Below are 20,900 nucleotides of genomic sequence, written 5' to 3'. Positions count from 1 at the left end.
TGAGTGTGGGGCATGGAATGTCTGAGGTTGCAATGTATTTAGGCCAGGATGAGAGAGTATGTGTGCTGGGGAGCAGTCCATAAAAACTAACCACCCTATGTTTTGGGCTGCTCTCACCTTTTGAAACAGACCCCATTCTGTCTGTGGATTGTGTATCTCTCAGTAAATCTCCTTACCTGTCACTTTGCCTCTTGCTGAATTCCTTCTGCGATGAGATGTAAAGAACCTGAGCTTTAAGTCCTGAGACCAGGTGTGCTATTTCAATTAAAGGACAGTGGGTTTGAGTGTCAGCCTGTGGGTTCAAGTCCCAATCTGAGTTTTGGCTGAGTTCGAGTCTCATTTGAGGTGCGATTGGGTTTGAGTCCCAGTCTGAGTTGTGCAGTTTCACGATAAGGGATAGAGTGGAGCTGTGACAGAGACCCCCCCCCCCCCAACCCGGACATATTTCCTAACTTGCCTCTTGCTTGCTGATATCTGGATTGTACAGATGGGGGCCTTTCCATCAGGGTCGGGGAGACAAGGCAATATTTGATACTCAAGTGCACTGATAAGCTCAGAAAAAAGAAAATACAATGGGGTTACAAGAGAATGAGAGAGTGCTGGGGGGAGAGCGGAGTGGTGGCTAATTTAGAAAGATGGTCAGGGTCACATTTGAATGTTCTTCCCATCCCAGGCCTGGAAGGGAGGTCTATGTGTGTTGCTGCAAAGACCCCTTCATCTGGTCTCTGCCAACCTGTTCCTCCTGGGCAGCCAGGGGCCCCGGGAGTGCTTAGGGGTTTCCTGGCTTCTGACTGTGGCCATGATGAAGTGACCTGGTGTCCCAGGGGTCAGGGCAGTGTCTCAGGGCAGTTTAACTTGGGGATTTGGAAGGTGCTTGATGTGGAGGGGGGAAGAAGAGGGAAGCTGTCCCCAGCTGTCACCTGCCACCCTGCTTATAGCCACCCTGTGCTGATGGCCAGATGCAAGTCAGTGCCAGACTCCTATACATTTCCTTTTTTTTTTTGATAATAACTTGGACTTTATTAAAATTAAAATTAATGCTGGGGGAAAGGCAGTGTTAAGAGAAAAAAGACCAGCTACAGATTAGGAGAAAATGTTTGCAAAACAAGTATTTGATAAGTGACTGGTATCCAAAATATACAAAACCAGAACAAAACAACACAAAACCAAAACCAAACCAAAACAAAAAAACCCTCTTAAAACTCAACAATGTAAAACAACAATAAGGTACCACTACACATGTATTAGAATGGCCAAAACTGGGAACACTGACAGCATGGAATGCTGGTGAGGATGTAGGGTAACAGGAATTCTCATTCACTGAGTCCTGTACATTTCTTCCTGACCCTTTCCACATAAGCTTGTCAAAGGGCTCATCCTGCCCTGTCTGCTTCCTCTGCCCCTTTCTCCTGGGTACTCCCACCCTGGCATTTGTAGTGTGGGCCAGACAGGGAGTGGGCCTTGCAGGATGGTGGACACACACGACCTAGGGCACCTTGTGGGGGGATGCTGCCTCTACCCTACAGGCTGGCCTCACCTTCTGGGCAGCTGTCTCGGGGGTACCCCAGCACCCTGTTCCTTCTGTTCGTTAAAGCTGGACTTTGAAGGTTGAGACCTTTCCAGAAAACCACTTGGGTCCCTAGAGTTCAGGAAGGAGGAGGCTACATTCCTCCCCGTTTTTCTGGGCTCACCTGACCACCATCCCACCCCAGCTGCTGCATTTAAGGCCGTCACCCTAGCCAGTCAACTTCTCTGTCAACAAAAACTGCAGTGCTCCCAGGAAAGTTTCATCTAAATATTGATTCATTGCTTCATTCCACACACATCTAATGAGCTCATCCTGCAAACCATCGAAGACTGGGTGCAGAATTGGCCTGCCACTGGGATGTCTTTGCTATATCGTTAAGTAAAAAAGCAAGTCGCCATCCCCCAAATAATTGAAAACATACAAATCCTTTTACACACATGTTCATAGCAGCACTGTTTACCAACGCCAAAAGGTGGAAACAACAAATGTCCATCAGTGGATGAAGGGATTAACAAAAAGTGGTCCATCCATATGATGGAATATTTTATTCAGCCTTAAAAAGAATGAAGCACTGATACGTGCTACTACATGGACCAACCTCAAAAACATTATGCTCAGTGAAAGAAAAGGTCACACATTGTATGACTTTGTTTATATGAAATTTATGGAATAGGCAAAACCAGAGACAGAAAGTAGATGAGTGGTTGCCAGGAGCTGGGAAGAGGGGATAAGGAGTGACTGCATAATGTGTATGAAGTCTCCTTGTGGGGTGATGAAAATATTATGGAACTGGATAAGATGGTTGCAAAACATTGTGAATGTACATGGACCCTAGTGTTGATAGCAGCACTATTCACAATAGCCAAGACATGGAAACAACCTAAATGTCCATCCACAGATGAATGGACAAAGAAGATGTACATATATACAATGGAATACTACTCAGCCATAAAAAAGAATGAAATAATGCCATTTGCAGCAACATGGATGGACCTAGAGATTATCATACTAAGTGAAGTAAGTCAGAGAGAGAAAGACAAATACCGTATAATATTACTTATATGTGGAATCTAAAACATGACACAAATGAACATATCTACAAAACAGAAACAGATGGACACAGAGAACAGACTTGTGGTTGCCAAGGGGAGGTGTGGTGGGGGAGGGATGGATTGGGAGTTTGGGATTAGCAGATGCAAACTATTATATATACAATAGATAAACAACAAGGTCCTACTATATAGCACAGGGAACTATATGCAATATCCTGTGATAAACCGTAATGGAAAAGAATATGAAAAAAAAAAAATATATATATATATATATATATATAAAACTGAATCACTTTGCTGTACAGCAGAAATTAACACAACATTGTAAATCAACTACACTTCAAAAAAATGTGAATGTACTAAATGCCACCAAATCGTAGAGTTTATTACTTTTTAAAAAAATTTTATTTATTTTTAGCTGCATTGGGTCTTCGTTGCTGCGTGTGGGATTTCTCTAGTTGCAGCCAGCGGGGGCTACTCTTCATTGCAGTGTGCGGGCTTCTCATTGTGGTGGCTTATCTCGTTGTGGAACACAGGCCCTAGAGCGCAGACTCAGTAGCTGTGGCGCACGGGCTTAGTTGCTCCGTGGCATGGGGGATCTTTCTGGACCAGGGATCACACCTGTGTCTCCTGCATTGGCAGGCGGATTCTTAACCACTGCGCCACCAAGGAAGTCCCTGTACAGTTTAAAATGATGGTTACTGGTTGGGAATTCTCTGGCAGACAAAAAAAAAAAGAAAGAAAGAAAGAAAGGAAATGGTTCCTAGTTAATTTTATGTTCTGTGAATTTTACCTCAACTTAAAAAAAAAAAAAAAGCAAGTCACCAAATGTAAGTATTGCATGCTTCTGCTTTGGCTTTAAATAAAAGGACATACAAGGGTGTGGGGTGGGAGGCAGTGCCGTCCAGGAGTGAAGGAAAGAGGCTGCCGAGTATCAATCCCCTTCTCCTACCAGTCCTCAAGGCTTTGCGCCTCCCAGCCAAGTCTACACAAGTGGATGTGGCCTCCGGCCTGTGGGAAGGGTGGCTGCTTTGTGCCTGCCCATTGGAGGGGCTCAGGAACAGTGAGCTCTCAGGATGGTAGTGAGAACAGAGTCCCAATATAGACCAGATGGCTAACAGTGGTCACCCAGGCAGGAAGGCACTGGGTGGCCACATTGTTCATGAGCCCATTGGGTCAACACAGGCGTGGCTGGGGAAAGAGGCCAGTTGTTATCGACAGACTCCTATCCATTTGATTATTAAAATCCTCTTCTGCTAAGGCCACCCTTCAGTGAATGTTTTAGTCTGTTCAGGCTTCTATAACAGACATACCATAGACTGGGTGGCTTATAAACAACAGATATTTATTTCTCACAGTTTTGAAGGCTGGAAGTCCAAGATCAAGGTGCTGGCAGATCTGGTGTCTGGTGAGGGCTAACTTCCTGGTTCATAGATGGCATCTTCTTGCTGTGTCCTCACATGGCAGAAGGGACCAGGGAGCTCCCTGGGGTCTCTTTATAAGGACACTGAATCTCATTCAGGAGGGACCCACCCTCATGATCTAATTCCCTTCCAAAGACCCCACCTTCTAATACCATCACCTTGGGGGGTAGGATTTCAACATATGAATTTGTTTGGGGGGGGGGACACAAACAATCAGAACATAGCAGTGAGCATTGACATGGGGTACCTCACACTTATTGCCCATTCAGAGAAGCCTGTTTGCAGATCTCTTCCCCAGACTTGTTCATCATGAATTTTCCAATCATCTTCTTTTCAAGTCCCTGATCATCCAGCCAAACCACTGGCTCCAGCCTCCGAATCAGCATATAATCACACATCTGGCCATTTCTCCTTCCAGGTAAAATGAACAACCAAACCTGGTGCACTGCTCACAGTTCTGCCCACTGAGATTCCCTTCACTACTGTCCTTCAGGGGTGTCCCAGAGGGGGGCTATAGTGCTGCAGCTGTTCAGTTTCAGGGGGTGTCTGCAGATCATGCAGAACCATCTGTAAACCAGGCCTGAATTTTCTTTTCCTTAACTGATGGTAGGGACCTCCCCAGGAAGCCATAGGTGCAGCATGAGAGAGAGCAGGTAGCAGGGCTCTGTACCGTGTGATCTTTTGCTTAAACAGTGCAGTTTTATATTACCCCTATAATAATTTTTGAAAACCTGTATACTCTCTACTGTGGTCTGACTGTTTGTGTCTCCCCCCACCCCCAATGTGTATGTTGAAATCCTACCCCCCAAGGCGATGGTATTAGGAGGTGGGGCCTTTGGAAGGGAATTAGGTCATGAGGGTGGGTCCCTCATGAATAGGATTAGTGCCCTTATAAAGATAACCAAGACTCCCTGATATACACTATTAGAAACGACAGATGTGGGGCAAGAGATCGTGCTAGAACCATCCACAGCGTGGTGGCTAAATGCAGTCTGCTGTCTGTTTCTGTACAGCCTGTGAGTTAAGAATGGCCTTTTCTTTTCCTTCCTTCTTTCCTTCCTTCCTCCCTCCCTCCCTCCCTTCCTTCCTTCCTTCCTTCCTTCTTTCATTTTTGACCATGCCTCACGGCATGCAGGATCTTAGTTCCCTGACCAGGGATTGAGCCCATGCCCCCTGCAGTGGAAGCATGGAGTCTTAACCACTGGACCGCCAGGGAAGTCCCCAGGCCTTTTCATTTATAAATGGCTGGAAAGTTTTTTCACGACTTGAAAATTATCTGCAATTCAAATTTTAGTGTCCAAGGGATTGGGGGGATAAAACAGATGTTGTTGAAGGGCATAAACTTGGAATGAGTAGTAAATAAGTCCTAGAGTTCCACAGATGCACAGAAGAGTAAATATAGAAAATAGTCTTGTATTATAATCATCAGACTTGCTAAGAGACTAGCAATTTAATTATTCCCACCACTAAAAAGAAATAATGATGTAACATCATAGAGGTGCTAATTATGGGTACAATGGCAATCATATTACAATATCTAAATCAGTTACAATATATAAATGTATCAAGTGTTGGACACCTTAAATTTACACAGTGTTATATGGCAAATATATTTCAATTAAAGTCAGAGTTCATAAATAAAGTTTTATTGACACACAGCTGTGCTCATTCATTTACCTGTTATCTGGGGCTGATTTTACACTACGAGGCAGAGTTGAGTCATTGCAACAGAGACTGCCTGGCCCTCAGAGCAGAAAATATTTCCTGTCTGGCCCTTTCCAGTTGTTTGCAGACCCCTGCTCTAAGGAGCCTAAGACCTGAATGTTACCTGATGCTGACTCGGAGCTTCCTGGAATGTTTCCTGGTTGGCACAGCAAAGAGGTGGGTGGGAGTTGGAGTTGGAGGGGAGTGAGGACACGCAGAAGACTCTGATGATTAACACCGGGGAGGGGACGATGAGGATTCCCCCGGGGGGAGGGGACACTTGAGCCTTCAAGGTGGAGTGGGATTGAGCACTGAGATGGGCAGGCTGGTGGGGGCACAGCAGGAGCAGAGACAGGAAGGCCAGACCTGTCTCAAGTAATGGCCTCACCCTGGGCTGATGGATGGGATAGAACCATCCCATTAACCACCCGCCATCTAACCAGTCACAGGGTCCCATCTCCTGTCTCCGTGTTTCTCCCTTCCCTCTGTTTTTCCCTGCCCCGCCCTGGTGCCATCATCTGTCATTGCCTTGGGTTCCGAGATGTGCCCCACCTCCCTTCCCTGGTCTCCCTGACCCACTCATCTCTTTTCTTAGCGTAGCCAGTGAACTTAACTTTCCTTTCCTTTCCTTTTTTTTTTTTTTTTAATTGAGGCAAAATAAATAACATAAAATATACTTTTTTTTTTCGCTTGCAAGATCTTTCTTTTTTTTTTTTGCAGTACGCAGGCCTCACTGTTGTGACCTCTCCCATTGCAGAGCACAGGCTCCGGACGCGCAGGCTCAGAGGCCGTGGCTCACGGGCCCAGCCACTCCGCGGAATGTGGGATCTTCCTGGACCGGGGCACGAACCCGTGTCTCCTGCATCGGCAGGCAGACTCTCAACCACTGCGCCACCAGGGAAGCCATTGCAAGATCTTAATTCCCTGACCAGATATTGAACTCAGGCCCCCAGCAGTGAAAGTGCCAAGTCCTAACCACTGGCCTGTCAGGGGATTCCAAACCATTTTATTATTTATTTATCTATTTATATTTTTATTTTTTGGCCATGCTGTGCAGCTTGCAGGATCTTAGTTCCCTCGACTAGGGATATTATTTTTCCTCCAGCAGGGATTGAACCCGAGCCCTCCACAGTGAAAGCGTGGAGTCCTAACCACCTGACCACCAGGGAATTCCCCAAACCATTTTAAAGTGTACAATTCCCTGGCATTTAGGACATTCACAATGTTGTGCAATTATCACCACCATCCATCTCCAGAATATTTCCATCACCTCAAGAAACACTGTACCCATTAGCCGCCATACCCATTCCACCTCCTCTAGCCCATGGCAACCACCAATCGTTGTTTTCTGTTTCTATGGATTTCCCTCTTCTGGACACTTCGTATCAATGGAATCATACACTGTGTAGTCTTTTGTGTCTAGCGTCTTCCAGTTACTTTGTTTTTGAGATTCATCCACATTGTAGTATGTATCAAAACTTTGATCATTTTCTGAATGAACACTCAATTGTATGGATATACCACAATTTGTTTATCCATTCATTTGCTGATGGACATGTGGGTTGTTTTCACCTTAACCCATGACATAAATACACCTAACATAAATTTTACCATTTTGATAATTTTTTAAACTTTTTAAAATTGTGGTAAAATATACATAAGATTTACCATTTTAACTGTTTTCAAGTGAAAGTTTAGTGGCTTTACATACATTTACATATTGTCACCCAACCATCACCACCATCCATCTCTGGAACTTTTTCATCATTCCAAACTGAAACTCTGTCCCTGGGAATTCCCTGGTGGTCCAGGGGTTAAGACTCCATGCTTCCACTGCAAGGGGCACGGTTCAATCCCTGCTTGGGGAACAAAGATCCTGCAAGCCGTGAAATGCTACCAAACAAACAAACCCCCCCCACCAACCAACCAACAAACAACAACAAACAAACAAAAAAACCCAAACCAAACTCTGTCCCCATTAAACAATAACTCCTCACTCCCCTCACTGCCAGCACCTGGTAACCACTGTTCTTTGTGTTTCTAAGTCAGTGAGCTTTTACAAATGGAAGTCTGAGCACTCCAGCTCTCCTGAGTCTTCAGAGGCTCCCTACTGTTCTCAGAATAAAGACCAAGTAGTCCCAAGGAGGATGTACATGGCACCTCGGTCTTCTCAATTTGCTCCTACTCAGAGCTTCTTTCCCTGCATGGAATGTCCCCACCCCTCCCCCTTCTCCCACTAGACCCTTGTCCTTCAGGCCTTGTGAGGAAGGTCAGCCTCTCTGCAGTGCTCTGGGCTGTTCCTTCACAGCACACATCCCAGTTGTCATTCATTATTTCCCTGCTTTTTCTTTTTGGTTTGTCGATGTAGTTTTGTCGATGTGCCCTTTGCCTCCTCCATCTGACTGGGAGTCCGTGAGGATGTGACAGTGCCCATCTTACTCTCCACCGTGCATTCTCAGCTCCTGACCTGTGCCTGGCACCTAGCCGGTGCCCTATGTACAGTTGAAGGACTGGCAGAAAGTCCCCGCAAGGGAGGGGGGGGGATGGGCTGTGGCAGGAGGTGGACATCTCGAGCTCCGGATGGTGTGGGGAGCTTGGGCTGCAGGTGGGCTGCATGAGCAGAGAGCCCAGGGAAAGGGGGGCACTGGCTGGGTGGGGGCTGCAGTTACCCTGATGGAGGAGGGAGGGTCTGCCCAAGTGGAGCAGTGGGTGTGGAGAACTGGGCGACTGGGCACAAGTGCAAGTTGGAAGCATGATCAGGTGGAGGTGAGGCTGAGGGACAGGTGAATGATGCTGTTGCATGGGTGGCTGTCCTGAATGCACATTCAGAGCCTGGGGAGGCCAGCCTGGGGCTGGAGCCCTGCTAAGGGCTGGCAGCCTGTGTCCCACAGTGTCCATGTGTCCCCCCACCCCCCCACCCCACCCAGGTACGCTCCTGGAGCGGGCTTGACCTGCCTCAGCTGGAGGCATCTGCACAATCTGCAACTTCCAGCACCCAGTTCCGGCCAAGGAGAGAGACCTTTATAAAGTCAGACTTGGCTTTCCCCCAACTGGCTGGCCTCCTTATCCCTGATTCTAAATGCCAGCTTGTCACAGTGTGTCTGCACGCAAGCAGGAGCCTGCATCTCTAGGGGCGGTGGTTGGGGGGATGTTTGCTGTGCTAGGGGCAGCATGGGGGTGGTATCTCTTAACAAGCTGGTGGCCATTTCCCACCCTTCCACCCGCCCCATGGTTCTTTTTATAGCTCACATTTGCAGAAAGCCTAAACATCTGAGCCTGGGCCTCGTGACAGCAGGCTGTTTGAGGCTGCAAGGGAAGGGGCGAGAAGGCAGAGAGGCGGGGGTGTCTGAGCCCAGCGTGGAGGACGGCTGGCTGGGTCAGGGGCGGCTGCTGGCTTCCTTCCATCAGCCCCACAGTCTCAGATGGTGCTGAGCTATATTTAAAGGCTGCTTTCTCTGCCTCCACTGATGAATGAGTCAGAAGGAGGGCTGGTGTGGCCCCAAGGCTTGGCTGGGTCCACCCTGAGAAGCTGGGAGCAAACTCCTCAAGAAGTAATCCTGTAGCAGCCCCAGCAGGGTCCCTACTGACCTGGCATCTCCTTTCTCAGGCCGCCCTCCCTAACCCTGCCCCAGCTGTGCATCAGTGAGAAGCCCAATGAATGACCCCTGACTTAGGGGTACCCACAGGCAGCTGAGGACCAGTGATGGCTCCCTGGGCTTATGCAGTGGCCTCTGTAGCCAGGTAACTCCTGCAGGATTCCCAAGGCGTCCACTTCCTCTGGAAGTGCACTGTTACGCTTTCTTGCTTTTATAGCATCACCATGTGCCACTGTGGTTGGCACTGCATGCACACACAGTGCCAGGTAGCCCCGAGGGGCCTGCACACACATGTCCTCCTTACCTTACTCCTATTTTATTAATTAGAAGCCTGAGTCCAGGGTTGGGATGTATCTTAGTCCATCTGGGTTGCTATAACAAAATGCCATAGACCGGAAGGCTTATAAACAACAGACATTTATTCTTCACAGTTCTGGAGGCTGGAACATCCAAGATCAAGGTGCCATCAGGTCTGGTGTCCAGTGAGGGCTTTGTGGTTCACAGATGGTGTCATTTTGCTGTGTCCTCACATGGCAGAAAGGGCAAGTGAGTGCTCTGGGTTTCCTTTGATAAGGGCACTAATACCATTCATGAGGGCTCCACCCTCATGACCTGATCACCCCAAAGGCCCCACCTCTTAATACCATCACATTTTCTTTTTAAATTGGAGTAGAGTTGCTTTACAATATTGTGTTAATTTATACTGTACAGCAAAGTGAAGCTATACGTATACATATATCCCCTCTTTTTTGGATTTCCTTCTCATTTAGGTCATCACAGAGCATTGAGTAGAGTTCTCTGTGCTATACAGTAGGTTCTCATCAGTTATCTATTTTATACATAGTACCAATAGTGTATATATGTCAATCCCAATCTCTCAATTCATCCCACCCCCCCTTCCCCCTTGGTATCCATACATTTGTTCTCTATGTCTGTATCTGTATATCTGCTTTGTAAATAAGATAATCTATACCAATTTTTTCAGATTCTACATATATGCCTTAGTATATGATGTTTGTTTTTCTCTTTCTGACTTAATTCACTCTGATGACAATCTCTAGGTCCATCCATGTCTCTACAAATGACCCAATTTTGTTCCTTTTTATGTCTGAGTAATATTCCCTTGTATATATGTACCGCATCTTCTTCATCCATTCCTCTGTTGCTTCCATGTCCTGGCTATTGTAAATAGTGCTGCAGTGAACATTGGGGTGCATGTGTCTTTTTGAATTATGCTTTTCTCAGGGTGTATGCCTAGTAGTGGGATTGCTGGGTCATGTGGTAGGTCTATTTTTAGTTATTTTAAAAATACTGTTTTCCATAGTGGCTCTATCAATTTACATTCTTACCAGCAATGCATGAGGGTTCCCTTTTCTCCACACTGTCTCGAGCATTTATTGTTTGTAGATTTTTTGATGATGGCCATTCTGACTGGTGTGAGGGGATACCTCATTTTTGATTTGCATTTCTCTAATAATTAGTGATATTGAGCATCTTTTCATGTGTTTGTTGGCTATCTGTATGTCTTCTTTGGGGAAATGTCTTTTAGGTCTTCTGCCCATTTTTTGATTGGGCTGTTTGTTATTTTGATATTAAGCTGCACAAGCTGTTTATATATTTTGGAGATTAATCCTTTGTCAGTTGCTTTATCCACCCTCATGACCTGATCACCCCAAAGGCCCCACCTCCTAATACCATCACATTGATAATTAGGGCTTCAACATATGAATTTTGTGGGAGCACAAACATTCAGACCATAGCAGGATGTGTGTGTATGTGTGTAGGTGGCAGAGCAGGGATTGGAGGATGGTTTGTCCAACCCTACTATGCAGATGTCACCTACTTACCCCAGTGCTGAGGCCCACAGATGAGTGAGATCCTGCACTTGGACACTAGTGGGCAGCGGTGGGGGTGACCCCCCCCTTCCCCTGCCAGGCACAACAGAGCTGGAGAATGATGCCAGGAGTGTGAGATAGACCTGTGCTGTCCAGGATGGTCGCCATGAGCCACACGTGGCTATCGAGTGCTTGAAAGAATCTCACTGAATGAAGATGTGCTCTGAGTGAAAAACACATGCTGGGTTTCAAAAACTCAGCACGAAAAAAGAATGTAAAAGATCACAATAATATTCATATTGGTTACATGTTGAAATGATTATATTTTGGCTATGTTGTATTATTAAATAAACATATCATTCAAAATAATTTCTAGGACTTCCCTGGTGGCACAGTGGTTAAGTATCGCCTGCCAATGAAGGGGGCAGGGGTTCGAGCCCTGGTCCGAGAAGATCCCACATGCCGTGGAGCAACTTAGCCCGTGTACCACAACTACTGAGCCTGCGCTCTAGAGCCCGTGAGCCACAACTGTTGAAGCCCTCGCGCCTAGAAACCGTGCTCTGCAACAAGAGAAGCCAACTCAATGAGAAGCCCGTGCACTGCAACGAAGAGTAGCCTCTGCTAGCCACAACTAGAGAAAGCACACGTGCAGCAACAAAGACCCAACACAGCCAAAAACAAACAAACAAACAAACAAATAAATAAATTTATTTAAAAAAACCCAACTGACATATGTACAGCCTGCCATATGCCGCACACTGAAGATAAAGAAATGAAGAAAGATCACATCATAAAAAACAAAAACAAAAATAAACGAACAACAACAAAACCAAAATAATTTCCCTTCCTCAAAAAGCTAAAAATAGAGTTATCATAGGAGTCAACAATTCCACCCCTAGGTATATACCCCAAAGAATTGAAAACAAGTGTTCAAACAAAAACGTGTACATGCATGTACATAGCAGCACTACTCAAAAGTGTGAAACAACCTAAATGTCCATCAACAGGTGAATGGATAGACAAAATGTGGTTCATCCACACAATGGAATATTATTCAGCCATAAAAAGGAACGGAGTTGTGAGAATTCCCTGGTGGTCCGGTGGTTAGGACTCTTCACTTCCACTGTATGGGGCCCCAGTTCGATCTCTGGTTGGGGAGCGAAGAGCCTACAAACCATGCAGTGTGGCCAAAAAAAAAAGACTCCTCCACGGGGCATTCTCCAAAAACAAAACAAAACGAAACAAAAACCAAACCAAACCAAAAATCAAGGGCTTCCCTGGTGGCGCAGCGGTTAAGAATCCGCCTGCCAATGCAGGCGATATGGGTTTGAGCCCTGGTCTGGTAAGATCCCTCATGCCACGGAGCAACTAAGCCTGTGTGCCACAACTACTGAGCCTGCGCTCTAGAGCCCGTGAGCCACAACTACTGAGCCTGCGTGCCACAACTACTGGAGCCCGTGTGCCTAGAGCCTGTGCTCTGCAACAAGAGAAGCCACTGCAATAAGAAGCCCACGCACCGCAATGAAGAGTAGCCCCCACTCGCCATAACTAGAGAAAGCCTGCGCGCAGCAGCAAAGACCCAACGCAGCCAAAAATAAATAAATTTTTAAAAAAATAATAAATAAAAAACAAGGAATGGAGTTGTGACACATGTTATGACATGGGTGAACCTTGAAAACATTATGCTGAGTGAAAGAAGCCAGATTGAAAGGTCACATATTGTGTAATCCCATTTATGTGAAATGTCCAGAAGAGGCAAATCCACAGAGAAAGTAGATTAGTGGTGGCCAGGGGCTGAGGGGAGGCAGTATGGAGAGTGACTGCTAATGGGGATGGACTTTATCTTGGGGTGATAAAAATATATTGAAACTAGCTAGAAGTGGTGGTTGCACAACATTGTGAAGGTACTAAATGCTGAAGAATTGTCCACCTTAAAGGGTTAATTTTATGTTATGTGAATCTCGAATCTCTCCGCAATTTAAAAAAAACTAAAAAACTTCACTTATTCCTTTTTTACTTTCTTTAATGTGGTGACTAGAAAACCCAATTGTGACTCATTTTAAATTGCCGTTGGACATGGCTGGTCTAGATCACTGTGCCTTCAGGGGAATCAAATCACACCTGTACTCTCTGCTCAGGGGGTGAAAACCCCCAGGACCACTGCTGACCTGGAGCAGGGCAGAGAAGAGCTATAGTTCTGGGGGCTGAGGAGAGGGGGAAGGGAGCTGTGACTGTCCATCCCTGTCCACCAGAGGACTTTTGATGTATTTTTCAGATAGTGAGGCAGCATGACCTTGCTCTCCCTGGCTGGCCAGAGGAATGGAGGGCTGAGGTTGGTACAATACTCTGAACCACCTTGAACTTTTGACACCTGAAGTTCAAAGGCCTGGAGACTGTTCCTGTTGCTTGGTGGTTTGGTGGTTTGTACCCCCAGCAGTCCTGGTGGGCAGGGAGGTGTCACCTGGGAGTGGGTTTAGGATGAGATGACAGCAGAACCAGAAAGGAGGGCACAGCATGGAGGAGACAAGAGGTAACTAGGCTCCAACCGGCAGGGGCATGTCATGTCCAGGGCTGACTGGAGGGAAACCAAGTGGATGAGGGTTCAAGGTCTACCCTTTTCCACCCATGTGACCTTGGGCAAAGGACCGAACCTTTCTAGACTCTCAATTTTTTATCTGAAAGTGCCTCCCTCATTTCCTCCTATCCAGTCCCTCCTCTCACAGCGCCCCCAGAAGCATCTCTGCTAGCCTCCCTCTCCAGTGGGCTCTTCCTGCGAATAGTGGAGCCAGAAACTTAGTGGCTCACAGGGTCTTCAGCTTCAGCCAGCTTTAGCTGGCTTGGATACTGGGTCCCCTGAACCATCTGCTGTGTTCTGAGTAGTCGTTAGAAAGTGCTTTCGATAGAGCGCCCTGCCGTTTACTTGCGTGATGTCCCGCAGGTCCTCTTTCTGACCTTGGAGCAGGGAGTAGGGGCGCTCTCACGCTCTCTTCTGGCTCCACTTCCGCGTTCGCGGACCGCCCCCCCCCCCCCCCCCCAGTTACAGCGATCACGCGCTCTGGCATTCCCCATCTGGCCTCTAGGTGGTGCTGCCTGCCTGCCTGGTGCACCTTGACTGGTCCAGCCTGTGCAACCTCAGCTCAACCAACGCCCCCCTGGGCGCTCGCACAGACCAGGAGCTGGGGACATGTCCTTGAACAAGACCCAGGCCTTGGTTTTGGGGGGAACACAGTCTCATTTGGTTGTCCAGTGGATTGATTATTATTATGTGGTCTTTGACCTGGGAGATCTGGAGATCAGAGAAAGCACTTTTTGCAGGAGAAGCCGTCTGGATGCCTTTAAAAACTGTTTCCTGATTACAAAAGCGATCGTGTGTATTTGTAGAATTAATTAAGTACAGTACCAAAGTCTACACTCCCTCCATTGAGGGCCTTCTCCACCCTCTTCAGAGATAAACAAAATGGTCCACAGCTGGCTGTGTATGTCTCTGGATCATTTTCTACTGAGCAAATGGAGTCTTGGAGGATAATTTCTCGATGGTGAATTCTTTCTCCTGTTTAAGAGCTGGAGCAGCGTGGATGAGGGGGAGGGTGTGGGGAGGAGCTGGGCCTGTGGAGAACTATCTGGGAGGTGGGGAGGAAGGTGGGAGCTCTGGGCAGCTTGCAGGGCCCGAGGTGGTGAGCTTGATGGGGAGATTGCAGGAGGGCCCGGGCCTCCATTCCGAACAGGGACAGGAGGCCCGATGAAAAATGGGTGTCATTTTTGGCAGATGGGGCTATCATGGCAGATCGAGGGCAGGGGTGGGATGATTTTGGTTCTGTATCCATCCCCTCTACAGACTCTCTTCCAGCCAGCAGCCCTCCCCCCACCCCCCCTTTTTAAAAATTTTTTTATGTTTTTGCGGTACGCGGGCCTCTCACTGTTGTGGCCTCTCCCGTTGCGGAGCACAGGCTCCGGACGCGCAGGCTCAGCGGCCACGGCTCACGGGCCCAGCCGCTCCGCGGCATGTGGGATCTTCCCGGACCGGGGCACGAACCCGTGTCCCCTGCATCGGCAGGAGGACTCTCAAGCACTGCGCCACCAGGGAAGCCCCCCCCCCTTTTTTTAAATTAATTTTTTAAAAATTGGAGTATAGTTGATTTACAATGTTGTGTTAGTTTCTGCTGTTCAGCAAAGAGAGTCAGATATACATATACATATATCCACTCTTTTTTAGATTCTATTCCCATATAGGTCATTACAGACTTTTGAATAGACTTCCCTGTGCTGTACGGTAGGTCCTTATTACTTATCTATTGTGTATATAGTAGTGCATATATGTCAATCCCAATCTCCCAATTTACCCCTGCCCCCCTTTCACCCTTGGTAACCATAAGTTTGTTTTCTTTTTCTTTTTTCCTTTGGCCGCGCTGTGCGGCAAGCAGGAACTTCGTTCCCCCAGCAGGGATCGAACCCGCACCCCCTGCAGTGGAAGCACGGAGTCTTAACCACTGGACTGCCAGGGAAGTCCCATAAGTTTTCCCGTTGTGGAGCACAGGCTCCGACGCGCAGGCTCAGCAGCCATGGCTCACGGGCCCAGTCGCTCCGCGGCATATGGGATCTTCCCGGACCGGGGCACGAACCCGTGTCCCCTGCATCGGCAGGTGGACTATCAACCACTGCGCCACCAGGGAAGCCCCATAAGCTTGTTTTCTACATATGTGACTCAATTTATGTTTTGTAAATAGGTTCATTTGTACCAATTAAATTTATTTATTTATTTATTTTTTTGGCTGCATTGGGTCTTCATTGCTGCGCGTGGGCTTTCTCTACTTGCGGCGAGCAGGGGCTACTCTTCGTTGCGGTGCACGGGCTTCTCACTGCGGTAGCTTCTCTTGCTGCGGAGCACGGGCTCTAGGCACTCGGGCTTCAGTAGTTGCAGCGTGCGGGCTTCAGTAGTTGCAGCACGCGGGCTTCAGTAGTTGCAGCACGCAGACTCAGTAGTTGTGGCTTGTGGGCTCTGGAGCGCATGTTCAGTAGTTGTGGCACACGGGCTCAGTTGCTCTGTGGCATGTGGGATCTTCCTGGACCAGGGCTCAAACCGGTGTCCCCTGCATTGGCAGGCATATTCTTAACCACTGCGCCACCAGGGAAGTCCCTGTACCATTTTTTTAGATTCCTCATACAAGTGATATCATATGATATTTGTCTTTCTCTGTCTGACTTACTTCACTCAGTCTGACAATCTCTAGGTCCATCCATGTCACTGCAAATGGCATTATTTCATTCTTTTTTATGGCTGAGCAATATTCCATTGTATATACCTACCACACCTTCGTTGTCCATTCTTCCGTTGATGGACATTTAGGTTGCTTCCGTGTGCTGGCTATTGTAAATAGTGCTGCAGTGAACATTGGGGCATCAGCCCTCTTCTGCTCATCCTCTGCAGCATCCCCACCAGGCCTTCAGCAGGTGTTTGGCTTAGTCTGTTCAGGTGCTAAGAATATCATGGACTCATGGCTTATAAAAAACATTCATTTACTTCTTGCAGTTCCAGAGGCTAGGAGTCCAAGATCAATTGGATCCAGTGAGAACACACTTCTTGGTTCATAGATGGCTCTCTTCTCTCTGCGTCTTCGCATGGGGGTCTCTCTGAGGTCTCTTTTATAAGGGCACTAATCCCATTCATGAGGGCTCCACCCTCATGACCTAACCACCTCCCAAAGCCCCACCTTTTAATACCATCACATTGGAGATTAGGTTTTAACGGATAACTTTGGGTGGACACAAACATTCAATCTATAGCATCAGCCAGCATTGGCAAGGGAGTGGGTGACTCCTGATCACAGTAACTGTGTACAGGAGACACAGGCTCAGGGTGAAGTCAGCTCCTGTAGGACACACAATGGGTGACAGAGCCAGGGGTCAAACACTTCCTTGTCTGGCTGTGTCCCACACTTTGGTCATTCACGAGCACCATCTCAGTTTTTCCAAATCTACTTTACTGCTTGTATTACTGTCACTGGTTGAATAGTATCCTTCTGGAATCCATGTCCACCTAGAACCTCAGAATGGGACTGGGATGTTTCCTGACATTGAACGTGTGGGTTTTTTTCCCCATGCTAACCAATTCTCTGACACTAACTGGATGTCCAACAAATCATTTAGTTCTGACACTATTTTCCTGGAGTTAACATCACAAGTTAAAGGGCTCAGTCGCACAGAGCACCCTCACTTCAGACACAAGTCCCAAGTCTCGGGCCACCTGTACTTCTGACCCAGTGGCTGTAAATCAGGGGTTCCCAAGATCCCCTTCTCAGGTTCGTTAATTTGCTAGAATGGCTCATAGAACTCAGGAAGGCATTTTTGATGTTTACTGGTTTATCATAAAGAAATGAACAGCCAGATGAAGAGGTATACAGGGCAAGACCTGGGAGGGTCCTGAGAGCAGGAGCTTCTGTCCCCATGGAGCTGGGGTGTGCCACTCTCTGGGCATGTGGATGTTTTTGCCAACTCAGAAGCTCTCCATACATCTTTGTTTTTACAACCCCATCTCCAGCCTCGACTCCCCAAACCCTTTTTCCTTTTTTAAAATGATAGATAAGTCCCTGAGTCTAGCTGCTCTTTGAGTTTCACTGCTTTTCTGTGAACTTCCATGCATGTAAATATTAATAAAAATTGTGTACTTTTTCTTCCATTAATCTGTCATTTGTTGGTTTAATTCACAGACCCTAGTCACTGAATCTAAGGAGGTAGAGGAAAAGTTTTGCCTCCTTGACACAGTAGTGGGCCCCCATTTTACAGACAGGACTTGAGGCTCAGGTAGCAATTGGAGGCTGTGGATTGTAGGGAAGGGGCAGTGATTCCTTAAAGCCCCAAGGACACATCTGAAATGGAGCCTGGATTTTTTGGATCTCTATGTCCCGTGAAGGGAGCTGCCCAGGGCATTTGTACGGCATACCTTGCTCTCAGAGTTTCTGTTTCCTTGCCCCTTCTTCAGCCTTCCATAGGATGCAGCTCAGATCAGGGACCAAAGGGATGTGAGACCACAGCCTAAGCCCCACTCTGCCTCTTCATCTTCTAATCCCCCCACTTTGTGTCTCCTGGGCAACTTACACTCGCTCCAGCCTAAATGTGTGGGCTGTGGACGCCTGAGGTTCAGCCTCCCAGCACTCAGCCAGAGTCTTGCCCTTTGGGTCCAGAGGTGTGGGGGGCTTGGGCAGTGGGTCTCATTCCCTGGTGGACAGGTGGCTGCAGCTTCCCTGGCTCCCGAGGGAATTGCATGCATCTACCTGTTCCTGAATTGCCCCAGCACCCCAGGAGGGGGACCTTTGCCAGAGACCAGCCTTGCCTTGGGCAGGCAGCTGGTCTAGAAGTCTGCGGGGGTTGTGACTGGGCAAGCTGCCTGGTCAGGAAGCTAAAACCCTCTTTAGTTTCTTATTCCACTGGTCTCTTCTTAGGTGCCATTATTATAGGGGGAGCTCTGCCTGCCCTGCCGTTTGGAGTCCCTCAGCCTCCTCTAGCCGAGTTCAGCTCAAGGCTTGGGGTCTGGAGCAAGTCCTTTTGGAACTTTCTTCTTTGATGTTATGGTAATAACGGCCATAGCAAAAAATCGCTTACTATGGGCCAGATATCATTTGTTCTGAGAACAGCAGTTCTCAAAGGGGTCCAGAAACTTGGGGGTTACTGAGACCCTTCCAGGGGGGCCCATCAGGCTGAATTATTATTATTTTTGGCTGTGCTCCACAGCATGCGGGATCTTAGTTCCCCGACCAGGGATCAAACCCATGCCCCCTGCAGTGGAAGTGTGGAATCCTAACCAGTGGACTGCCAGGGAAGTCCCATGAACTATTTTTATAATATTAAGATGTCCTTTGCCTCTCTCACTTTCATTCTCTCACATGTGTATGGTGGAGTTTCCAGGGGAGATTGGCTATTGCAACAGGTGGAATGCAGAATCACATGAGAATCCAGCTGCTTTCTGTTCAGTCAGCATTAATGGGAGGCAAACATGTAAGACAATGCCTCTCTTTTTACAGAATGTTTTTGTTTTGAATGTGATTATTTTTCATTAAAAATGTTATTCGTTATCATTAGTAGGTTTATTGTTGATTGTAATAGAAAAGCTAATAAATAAGATGAATGGATAAAGAAGATGTGGCACATATATACAATGGAATATTACTCAGCCATAAAAAGGAACGTAATTGAGTTATTTGTAATGAGGTGGATGGACCTAGAGTCTGTCATACAGAGTGAAGTAAGTCAGAAAGAGAAAAACAAATATCATATGTTAACGCATACATATGGAATCTAAAAAAACCGGTATTGATGAACCTAGTGGCAGGGCAGGAACAAAGACACAGACGTAGAGAACGGACTTGAGGACACTGGGGGGAAGGGGAAGCTGGGACGAAGTGAGAGAGTTGCATTGACATATATACACTACCAAATGTAAAATAGATAGCTAGTGGGAAGCAGCAGCATAGCACAGGGAGATCAGCTCGATGCTTTGTGACCACCTGGAGGGGTGGGATAGGGAGGGTGGGAGGGAAGCTCAGGAGGGAGGGGATATGGGGATATATGTATACATATAGCTGATTCACTTTGTTGTACAGCAGAAATGAACACAACATTGTAAAGCAATTATACTTCAATAAAGATGTAAAAAAAAGAAAGCTAATAAATAGTTTTAAAAAGTCTCAGTTTTAATTTCTAAATGGCAAATATCGGTATCTATAACCCATATAAACAGATGCGCTTTGGGATCCTCAATATATTTTTTAAAGAATGGAAAGGGGTGCTGGACTTCCCTGGTGGTGCAGTGCTTAAGGATCTGCCTGCCAATGCAGGGGACATGGGTTTGATCCCTGGTCCGGGAAGATCCCACATGCTGCGGAGCAACTAAGCCCGTTCACCGCAACTACTGAAACCCGCGCGCTCTAGGGCCCAGTGCTCCACAACAAGAGAAGCCACCGCAATGAGAAGCCCGTGCACCCCAACAAAGAGTAGCCCCTGCTTGCAGTAACTAGAGAAAGCCCACACGCAGCAACGAAGAATGCAGCCAAAAAAAGAAAAAAAAAAAAAAAAAAAAAAAAAAAAAGAAAGCGGTGCTGAGACAAACATTTGAGAACTGCTGATGTAGAAGAGTGGTCCAATCCAGCCCTATGCCTGTTTTTATAAATAAAGTTTTATTGGAACACAGCCACACCCACTCGTTAACATAAGGCTGCTTTCCTGGTGCAACGTCAGAGTTGAAGAGTTGAGATAGAGGCCATCTGGGCAACAAAGTTGAAAATATTTACTCTCTGTTCCTTCAAAATAAAAAGTTTGCTGATGACTGATGTAGAATAATGCATTTAATCGTCACAAACAGTTCCATTACTAGTTCCCACTTACAGATGGGAAAAACAGAGGCACAGACAGGTTAAGTCATTTTCTTAAGGTCACACAGCCAGGGGCTTGGTACCCCCTTCTTCTGGTACCCCAGCGTTCCTTGAGAACGATCCCTCTCTCCTTATCTGCAGGTTTTCCGCAATTCTCTGAAGCCCTTTCTTGGGAGAAGCGGGAGCTGCCTTTTCAGACCAAAGAAAGGCCTTTCACCTCAACTTGAACACGGGGTATAACTGGCGTTTTGCTCACCTGAATCAACACAGCTCTCTGACCTCCTAATTTTACTAACTACAGTTCTGTGGCTATCGACTATATTCACAGAACCATTCACAGAATAGGCAGGGAGGTGAGGCCCTGGGGGTGGGGGCAGCGAGGTTGCGGGGGGGGGGGAC

This window comes from Lipotes vexillifer, unplaced genomic scaffold (assembly GCF_000442215.2).
Source record: "Lipotes vexillifer unplaced genomic scaffold, Lipotes_vexillifer_v1.1 scaffold1699, whole genome shotgun sequence".
NCBI classification, from domain to species: Eukaryota; Metazoa; Chordata; class Mammalia; order Artiodactyla; family Lipotidae; genus Lipotes; species Lipotes vexillifer.
This window is presented reverse-complemented; position numbering follows the sequence as displayed.